The 11372-nt window shown below is 31.9% G+C and overlaps 1 protein-coding gene across 2 annotated transcripts in view; it reads right to left on the minus strand.

The window, feature by feature from the left end:
• Positions 1 to 11372, minus strand: part of LOC106458932 (growth hormone secretagogue receptor type 1-like) — a 161846-nt gene that overhangs the window by 144722 nt on the left and 5752 nt on the right. The gene's annotated exons all lie outside the window — the stretch shown is intronic.

Raw genomic sequence — 11372 nt, forward strand, 5'->3', positions numbered from 1 at the left:
GTTTGTTGTAGCGCGACTGTTGAAAATAAGTGTATCGGTAAAGTTATATTCAGAAAGAATAAACCAGTTTTATTAAGAAAGGACTTGTGTCGCTAAAGTTTCGTGGGAACGAAGTTACGGAAAATCAACTAACGAACAGAGACGTAACAATATGTTTGTATCTATTACCGACACGGTTTGATTCCTATCTTAGGAATTCTTCAAACTGTGCTTCTTTTTCTACTATTCTAAACTATTTCGGAAAACAGAAATTAAATAAAGGACTTATTTGGTATTTTGCTTTACTTTTTAATTGTAGAATAAGTTTTAGATCTACTCATATTTAAACATACATACAGTATACAAACATTATTACCTGTGGTGTTAGAAAAGAACACCATCAGCTACTGACAGGTTCGTCCCTGTTGAACTTCTATGTATAGACTTTACAAAAGTCAGTAGAATCAAGACGTTACAAGGAAAACTTTCAATAACCTTCGAAAAGAAAATATTATTGGATGCAGCAGAGATGGTATGTAATCAACAATTTAAGTTCAAATCCTGTTATCTACATACTTGAAACGTTAATGTATCTTATATTAGAGACACTCCACACAAAAGTTACGTCACATAATTCTATATTCCCCTTTCTACGTTTCTCTTTGGCCACATAGTTGTGTTTAGAGAGAGAGAAAGAAATAATCGTTAAGAAACGATAGAAACTAAAGAGTCAAATGTTAATCTTAGAATTTATTTATCGTTATAGTTATCCAATAGGAGTTATCAAAACTACTATATTTACATGCTAAAAGTTTTCATTATGACCTGTATTTACAAAAAGGCTGTTCATTTACATGCTGGTTGCTATTATTTATGCCTGTGTCTATGGATTTTTAAACAACATTAGATTATAACGCTTTAGCAATCGAACAGAATACTGAAAGTCTACTAGGAAGCCAAATAACTTTTATAAAAGGGAAAGCAACAATTATTATTTTATACATAATATGTATGAATAAGCTACGTACAAGGAACTACATACCTCTTCACACTTGAGCTTCTTACAATTAGTCCACTCAGCTCTGTAACAGAGAACTAGTAGCATTACTAATATGACTGATATGTACCAACCATGGTATTGGGTACCGTGCACCCATTGCCTCAGACAATAAGTAAAACAGATGTTTCTGATCGTGGTTACCAGAGTTTACTATTCAGCTGTAAAAACAAAACAGAAAACATTGCTTCTCGTATGATTGTCCTGCCTGTATATATGTTAGTTGCGAATAGATTAATTGAGATTAGGGACAAAATAATCAGCACCATGAATGGATACACTTATATAGACGTACAGACAGACAGGTATGTAGAAAGCGTCCAATTCTACGAAAAACATTGGTCCATATTCTTCATAAAATCAAAGTAAAAGTAACTACAACTCAAACAAATTCACTTAAAACTTAGAAATCCTGCATCATCAGAGGAAATATGAGACACTGTCTTTAAATGAAAGCGATATGACAGCAGACATCTCCTAACGGCACAAAACTGCAATGTGATTTAAGATAAAGTACCTTTTAATGTCGACAAAAATAGAGCTGATTCTTTCATTAAATCTTCCCCAATGGGAAATGATCAGTATACATTGGTACCTGCAAACAATAGTAAAGTTCTAAATAACAGACAGAAGAGCACATATTTTATACACGAAAATTTTCAGTTACCCGAAATTCCAGAGTGTTTTATTCCTTTTAGCAAAATAAATATAACTGTAAATAGATCATAAATTTGCTAGGAGTTTATAATTACCTTAAGTTTATGATATCTTTGGACATTATAATGTTCTAACTCATCTTGTTCGCTTATACTACATTCACTGGTTTCTAACAACGTACACTTGCCCAATAATTGTTCTACCCGCCTACTGTGGTTTCCAAATAAAGTACAGAGCTTGCTAAAACTACTGACTTCCAAAGGATTCAAAATATTTAACCACGATATACAGGGTGGTTTATATGTATTGCACTAAATTAACCTTTTAGACACTATATAGCTAACATTTAGGTCAGAAACGATATTTTTGAGGAATACTGAGGATGGAAATACTCGAAGTTCAGAATTACCTATATCGAGCAGTATAAATACAAAATAAAGGCTAAATATTCCTGTTATTTTGTTTATTCTGCCATCTAGTGGTGATTATATTAATTAAGGAATTATTATATCGAAACTCTTGGCAACCTTTGAGAAAAGCGACCGATAGTCACTGATGCGTCGGACATTTAAAAGAAGTACTTTAAGCCGATTTTCTGATTCAGATGTTAATAGATTTCTCTTCCAACACTATAGTTACTTTTGAGTTTGCGCTTAGACTCAACATCTCAATTAAAAAGCATGCAGAAACGTTGATGTAATAAATTGTTTATAAATTTGGAGTTTTATATCTAACCACAGACAAATATCCATAATAATTCAGTTATTAATATGGAAGTCACAAGACACAAGTAGCTAAAAGCAGCAAAGTCAGTGTTGTCAATACGTCATAAGATATTTTAATTACCTTCATTTGAAACACCATTAAAGTTTTAAAACCGGCCGTCTAATTGTCAAAAGTGAAATGGTTTTTTGTTGTCTTTGTCGTATTTTTCAGACACGCAAAATTATTTAAACGGTATTACATATATTTTTCGTTTTTCTGTTAAAATATGAATTTACAAAATGAACAAAATCATTTTCCAAAAAAGGCTTGGTGGTTAGGGCACTCGATTTGCAATCTGCGAATCGCGGATTCGAATCTTTTCATCGAACATTCTCGCCAGTAAAGCCTTGGGGGTCATTATAATGTGACGGTCAGTCTCACTATTCGTTGGTAAAAGAATAGCCCAAGAGTTGGTGGTGGGTAATGTTGACTAGCTGCCTTTCTTATAGATTATCACTTCAAAATTAGGGACGGCTATCGAAGATAGTCCTCTAGTAGTTTTTCGCGAAATATAACAAGAAGACAAACCTTTTCAAAAAAAAAAAAATTAAAGGCAAAGCAGCAACAGAATAACACCAGGGTACAAATTAAACGTTGGGAAAATAAAATGTTTCCTGGTTTTGGAGTTGTCTAAGGAAGTAGAATTCATATGGCGGTTAGGATACACTGTCTACCTACCTTAACCTCCTATTTTCTACCTCACAAGCTGCAACAACAAAAAAAGGATTTGGGTGCTCACAACGTCCCACATTTTGTCATCTTTCACTGTCTGCAGCTAGTTGTGAGAAGGTCGCAACCATATAAAAAACAAACTACTACTGGAGATGATATGTAAAAACCCATCTCCTTACGTTGGCATTACAGTCTCCGCTATAGTATTATCATTTTCAGTGTCGTTATAGATAGTACGAAATGAATTACAGATGAAAAGGTTAAAAAATATACTAAAATCTTCCCGCCAATATTTTTCAGTATAGCAAATAGAGGTTAAGTCTGGTAGATAGTGTATCCCCTCCGCTTTGTGGGACCTACTTTTGCAGATACTTCTAAAACAATTTTTTTTTATATTTCCTTCCAGTTAACTTGTACCTCGTTGTTATGTTATTTTACGTCATTCTGTTGTTATGATATCTTTACATTTTTATGTTTTGTTTTTTAATTTACTAACTGTTTATTAACAAAGATTTAGGCAGAGTGTTATAACGCTTTCCTTACTTTTGATATTTTTTGTTTGCTGTTAAGCACAAAGCTGCACAAAGCTGCACAAAGTGCTATCTGTGTTTTGCCCATCGGGGTATCGAACTATGATTTTAGCGCTATAAGATCTTAGGTTTACTGCTCAGCCACCAGAGGGCTTCCTTTTGATACAAACTTTTACTTAATTGTATTTATTTATATAAATATTATTATATTAACAATTAACCAGAACCACAACAACTCTAATGATCATCACTACAAATAGCAGAACATAACATTTTTGGACAAAATTTGTCTTTTAACTAAAATGTATAAAATTTGTATCAAATATACATTATTATATAAAGTACAATATTTTCATCAAAAAATAATAACTGTGAATGTAGCACCAAAATAGAGGTATTAAGTAATAATCCGGATGATATTAAAATATTACTATGAAATAGTAAAGAACCTTAGGACCCTCCAGTATATGTATCCATTATTATAAATAATTATAAAAACAATGAATAAAATAGATATAAAATGCAGGTATTAAGGGGTCGTTCTCCTTCTATTCTATCAAATCTATCTGAATCAGAGTACAGTCACGTATTCACAGTTTGCACTATTAGTATTACTGGCTGTCATCCAACCAGTTAGACAATGCCACATCAACATAACGTCATAGTATTGCCAAGAGCAATGTATGAATACACTTATGGCTCTCTGAATAGAAATGCCTCATAATAACCGTGTAAAAAGCCGATTTTTTTTTTCTTGTAAAGGTTACTTAATGCGACAGATTGAGACGAAATTTTATGTTTCCAAAGGAGATATGTAGAAACTGTGAAATAGGTATGTTAAATAAGTAGAGTTCATAATAGAAATAGTCGAGATATAAAAACCAAACTCTTTCAAAATTATGTTACGTGACTCAGCATGTGCCTGTGATATACGGCAATTCAGTACAGAACCAGCCAATGATCAAGTTTTAAGTTCAGATGTAAATGTTACCTCCAGAAGAGTACGATACACATTAGCAGGAAGTGTGTAGTTACTGAAAAACCACTGCTTAGGGAAAATATCCAAACAAAATGGGACGAGAAAAGCTTGAGAAGGGTGCTCTTTACAGACGGGTCTAAATTAAAACTGTTTGACAATGATCAACGATAATTTGTTTGATAGAAACGACGAAAACAATATCATTGTCAAAGTACATCTAAAGCGAAGCATGTTGGGGGACCAATACAAGTGTGGGCTGCATCTCACCCAGTGTTATATTGGAGATCTACAGAAAATTCATGGCACTCTGACCACTTTCCAGTACAGCAGATTCTTACTTCGGAAACAAAATATGTTGAGCTGAGACTCATCTTCCAGCAATGCAGTAATCCCTGACATTTGGTAAATGTAGAGAAACCATATCTAGAAGTAAAAAAGAAATTGGTGTAACACTCACAACCACGGCATGGCTTTTACAAAGTCACGATATGAATATTATTTTAAAGCTTTATGGGCTTGTATGAAAACTGATAGGGACAAATGACAAATAAACAACTTGGCTGTACTGTGGGGAGTAATACAGTACTTCGGGACATAAAAACACATTGATAACTTATGGTAATATAAAAAGAAAGAAAGTGTACTGCTCTGCTTAAACAAGTACAAAGTCTTGATGTATTGCGCAACACATTTGCTTTTCTTTTGTATTTTCTATGACATTTTGTACTGACGATAAAAACTGACCATTTGATAATTGAAATTACTCAATGTTTGTAACTCCAGTATATGAATCACTCGTGCATTTCAATAATTATGTGCCTGGCATGGCTTAGTGGTTATGGCACTCGACTTGTAATCTGTAAGTCGCGGTTTCTAATTCCAATACCGAAAATGCTTGTCCTTTCAGCCATAGGGGGCGTTATAATGTGACACTCAATCCTACTATTCAATTAGAGAAATTCAAGAGTTGGCGATAGGTGGTGTTGACTAGCTGCTTTTTCTCTTGTCTATAATTTTTAAACTAGGGAGGGCTAGCGCAGGTAAACCTCGAGTAGCTTTGTTCAACAAACACATAGAGAATGCTTATTTCTGGTTAATGTGTATATACTAGTTATTTCAAGAATTTGACCATTTCTCGCCAAGAAGGTAAATCTGTGCTAAACTTTGATGTCAAAAGTATCTGTAATTTTACCTTAATTGCGATTTTATAGGAAAAGGTATAAATGGTTAAGGGACATAGATCAAGACCGCAAACACATTTGTTTTAGTACTCATGACTGTAGATGACAATAAATAAAGTTTAAATAGTTTGCATACTACATTAACAGAGGACATTCCATGCCTTCTGGTAATAACTTACTAACGATATCTGGCAGGCTGTCAAAAGTAAGATAAGTATAGAACTGAATGAAGATATTTTCTGCAATCATATATTTTAAGGAGTTTTTATATTACTTAGATGTCCTTTACGTTTTTGTCACATTATTATAACAAAATAGCGTATGTTAATGATAAAAAATTAAAAATCTAAAAAAAAATTAGTGCTACTCAAAATTACTCATCCTATAACAGTTCTAAACTTATTGAATTTCCTTTTCATGACTAAGAAAATAATATTTCTTTATTCAGGCATATTCACATAAAATATTCATATTTTTCGTGCACATATTATGCATTCAGCTGATATTCTTTTGCACAGGATATGAATAGTCGTAAACTAAAATTAATCCTCCTGTCGGGCTTAGATTACATTTCACAGTAAGCATTTCATAGAAATACTTGCTTGATCAAACATCTGTGTTACTGCTCAGATGAAGGAGGGACGGTACAGATGTTTGAACAAGTTAGTATGAGCTGGAGGTTAATCTCCCCTTGAATATGCATAATATAAATGGTCGCTGACGTATTCGTACCTGGATAATCTAAAAATGTCTGACATCATACTAGGGACTTTGTCCGACTTAACAATGTGTTAAACACAATTATTTGGACCTTTATGGAGTGAAGAAGTTGACACCCACCCACCCTCTCTTCTTCTGCAGCCAGTCACCCTACAGACGAAATGCTATTGGATAAAAACCAATGTTTCTTTTCTTACTGGTACTAAATATTTCCATTCTTACTAGTTTTACAAATGTACTTAATTCCTTTGCTTTCCGTGCTCGATTTATTTTTCACAAAAAAAATTCCTGAATATGCTGTGGATGTTGATAATTACTTGTTGAACACCAGAAAACCCGAAACCACATAAGTGAGCTTGAATACCACATTCGTACAAAATATAAGTGACTCAAATGGCAATGTTGTAAAGCAGAGAAACATCTATTTCTATAGTAAAGTATGTTTCTATTGGAAGTTTCTTTGTTGTGTAAAATATAGTTTGACATTTTAACATTGTAAAAATAAAAAATAAAAACTTGTCTTTAATATTTATTTCGTGCATTTGTAACAAATCAGACAGGTAGCCAATATAAAAATCCATCTCACCTGTTACTTAAAAAATTTAAAAATGTCCAAGTGATTTATATCCATATAAATGTAACATCACGACGGATTTAGCATGCAATAAACGAAACTAATACTTTTCATATCCAGCATATAATTAAACCTTCAATACTCCTGGGATATTCTGGCAAAAACTTTTACTACTTACTGGAATTATTTTGCATTATCCTCAATGTTTTTCCATCAGGATATCATTAAAAATGTCGCTTCTTCTGCACTGTACTGGCTAAGTTTTATAAACACTGCTTATCATTACACCTATCTATCTATCTTCTAAAATACAGAAGTTCTAATTGTTTATTTTATTTGGCCTGCAGGTGAATAGGCGTGTTAGCCTTAATTGTCTTTCAATACGTAAGCACTCAAACAGGTTCTACTCCATCATACATATATATATATATACTATTGCTTGTGTACTACATAAACAAGTAACTTATTTCAAAGAAATGTCTACTTCTTGTTTAATTCTCTAGGAATCTAGTATTGTATGTTTCTAAAAAAATTAAACTATAAAATTAATTAAGTAAAATAAAATCGTGCAATTAGATATAACAAATTATATGAAAGTATTCCAATTGTAAAAATTAGAAAAGATAATTTTGGAAGAATATATTACCTGTATTCTCTGTTTTATTTGGAATTACTATATTAAGTGGGTAAAGACACTCCTTATTAAATATTCGGATAGATATTACCTGTATTCTCTGTTTTATTTGGAATTACTATATTAAGTGGGTAAAGACACTCCTTATTAAATATTCGGATAGATATTACCTGTATTCTCTGTTTTATTTGGAATTACTATATTAAGTGGGTAAAGACACTCCTTGTTAAATTTTACTTATTTTTTTTCTATAATTTGGAACGTATATGGAGAGTTGAAATATTTCCGAAACATTTGGGAGATATTTACATAAATAAGTATCCGAATATTCTATTATAATAAAAACCCAATCTTAACTTTTAAAATTAGCTAAATACTGCAATAAGCTGACGGATTAGAGAGAATTGTAGTAGGAATAAGGATACGTGAGCACCTGAACTCTAATCATTAATGAATTTCCTGTTGTTCTTTTTTTTTTTTTCGCTATTGGTATTCTTTCTGCTTCTACGGTTTGAAATATATCTGGGAGTCAAAATATCCCCAATACCCTTTTTGGATCTGCTGTTGCGGGTAAATTCCTCCAAAGTTATATGTTTAGTAATTGTTACAACTGGCACAGCTTTAAATTTGTTGTTATGTTTTTCCAGGCGTTTCTATATTACTTAATAGATCTTGTGATTTACTTTTATAACTTGAAGTACTATATTTGAAGAGAAATATAAAGTATAGTCATAGTTAAGCGGCAATAATATTTCACTCTCATACAAATAATACAATTAAGTTTATAAATATAAATATATACATATAAAAATATATATATATATATGTAACTTTCTGTGTATCTAGGCTTAATGAGGCTGTGTAAAAAAGTTAGTGTCACATGTATTATTGATAATCGGTTACTTTATACGGCATATTTCACATAAAAGTATGTTATATTATCAGGTAAGGATGTATCAGACACGTAAGTTATCAATGCATTAGAATTTGAAATGCTGTGTGTACACGCGTCAAACTCAACCAAGACTGGATGAAACTGAGTACAAAATGTTCAACAAATACAAACACTTTTATGTTTTAAGTAAACAGCCAAATCAGGTACTTGATAATCCAGGGACAGATAAACAAGGTGGGCTTTCCTGGCTACTGTATGAGGTAATACCACACAGAGAAAACTAAAGCAAACCTGTCTGACGTATGAATAAGTTAAACAGCTTACAGTCTGAGGATAATAGGGTAGGTTGAGTGTTGTTGATTTAAAACAGGTTCAGGACTATAATGTTAGACTCTCGCGAATCTGCATTTTCACTTCATCTAAACCCTGTTCATTATCATAACGTTGTCATTTGAAATCAGAACATTACCTTCAGTCTGCATGTAGTAATCTATACTACACGTGTTTCTCAATCTTATTGGTGTATTTATTTTATTGTTGTTGACAGCCATCTAGTGATGGACTGGCAAACTCCTTAGCGCAGTAAAGACGTAAAACTTATACATCACCCATTTTCAAACTTAAATACATTACTTATAATAACAAAACAGGCTACAAATGCATTTAACTTGAACTTTTGGATATATATATTCTGTCTAAGATAATAATTAACGTTTTTTAATAGTTTGATACGGACATAGAAATTAGCACATAAAAACGATGAATACAATTTAATAAAGAACAGTCCCATATCTGACGAAGAACTCAGCACAGAATCCGAAACGTCGCCTACAAAACTAGAATATAGAGACAGGAGCAGTCCACGTGAAACTATTAAACATGTCAACACAATGCCTGAAACGTTCTTAAAATAATTAACTTTCTTTCACTGTAAAGCATAAAACGTTATCCCGTATAAGGCAAATCTATTGGGTCCTTTGTGGCAACAAACTACTTTATCTCAGCAATAAATTTGCTCAAATATTCACGAACTATTTCATCAGTACATCCTAATGGGAAATTTATCCAGTTTAAAAACTTTCTGATTACATATAATTTCTTCATACAATCGAACATGATTATTCAGAATTCTGTGTGCCCGATTAAGCAGAACTTTAACCAAATTAATTTTAAAAATCGCTGGTACGAGAATATATTACAGTATTAACAACTATATATAACAAAATTAAAAATATAAAATGGCCCTTACAATGTTATACTTTTCATTATTATAGTCCAAACGACACGTGATCAATAACGGTCACTTTTCCAAAAGTCATTCTTACCCTGATGATAACGTTGTTATTTGTTTTATGTTTTAAATAAAAGCTTTTAATACCCATATAAGCCGTCACTATTGTATATTTACTTCAAGTGGGTTCCTTGTTATCATGAATGTTGCGTTTTAACCATTTTATGTTATCCAGATCCACTGATGAACAGACAGAGAAGTTAGAAATATCCGCAAAATGCAGATTACGGAAATATTATGTAGATAATAAACTGGACACGGACTACAAAGGAAATAAACAAAGTTGGTTGCTGGGTGAGATACACACATCCAAACAGGACAAGGATAGTTCTTATTCATGTCTACACAGTATAAAGACGTAGATAATTCTGATTTGCCGCCAAAATTCAGGCATACCTCACTGGCTATTCCAAATAGCATTTACAGCAGAGAAAACCCCAAACTTACAAGTTTGAAAATAATAAAAGTTTGAAGGAGGCTTGAATGGGTAACTAAGAAAAAATTACTACATGTTTAACATAGTCGTCTTCAAATTTTATTGTCTCAAAGTGGGTTCATCTTCAAATCATAAGTATGAGATGGGCTAGCTTCTCCCCAGGAGGAACCAGACATAGGTCTTAAGTGCATTTCTAGACATTGGAATATGCAAACTTTACCTGAGTAAAATAATGAAGACATCTTTACGACCTTTCGACATTCAAATTACAAGAATATCTTACTACGTGCAGAGCACTTGAATATATCTGACTAAATATATATTCTAAACTAATTGTGGAAGGGTTCAATTCAAGACTATTTAATTCACTCAAAGTATAAAATGACTCAAAATTAAAACATTATAGTGAAATTCTAAATCCTGTATTGACTGGGTAAATTCAAAGCTGTTTTTAATTGTATATTACTCTTATATTATTGAAGCATTTAACCCGAAACCAAAAAGACTGTTGTTAATGTCAAACTTATAATCATTTGGTCGCACAGTAAAACCTATTTTGTAGACTTTATAAATACCTTATAATATTGCTGTATGGGATCCACATAATCCACTTAAAATCGCTTTCTGATATAATATGATCTTGCTTCAGTTGTAGATCTGCAACTTACTTTCTCTTACTATAATTAGATCTTCATATACTTCAAAAAAGTTACTTATATCACGTTGAATTTACTTTTGTAACAATAAGATCTTGATATACTTCAACAAAATTACTTATATCACGTTGAATTTACTTTTGTAACAATTAGATCTTGATATACTTCAACAAAATTACTTATATCACGTTGAATTTACTTTTGTAACAATTAGATCTTGATATACTTCAACAAATTTGCTTATATCACATTGAATTTACTTTTGTAACAATTAGATCTTGATATACTTCAACAAATTTGCTTATATCACATTGAATTTACTTTTGTAACAATTAGATCTTGATAT

The sequence above is a fragment of the Limulus polyphemus genome, unplaced genomic scaffold, assembly GCF_000517525.1.
Source record: "Limulus polyphemus unplaced genomic scaffold, Limulus_polyphemus-2.1.2 Scaffold534, whole genome shotgun sequence".
NCBI lineage: Eukaryota > Metazoa > Arthropoda > Merostomata > Xiphosura > Limulidae > Limulus > Limulus polyphemus.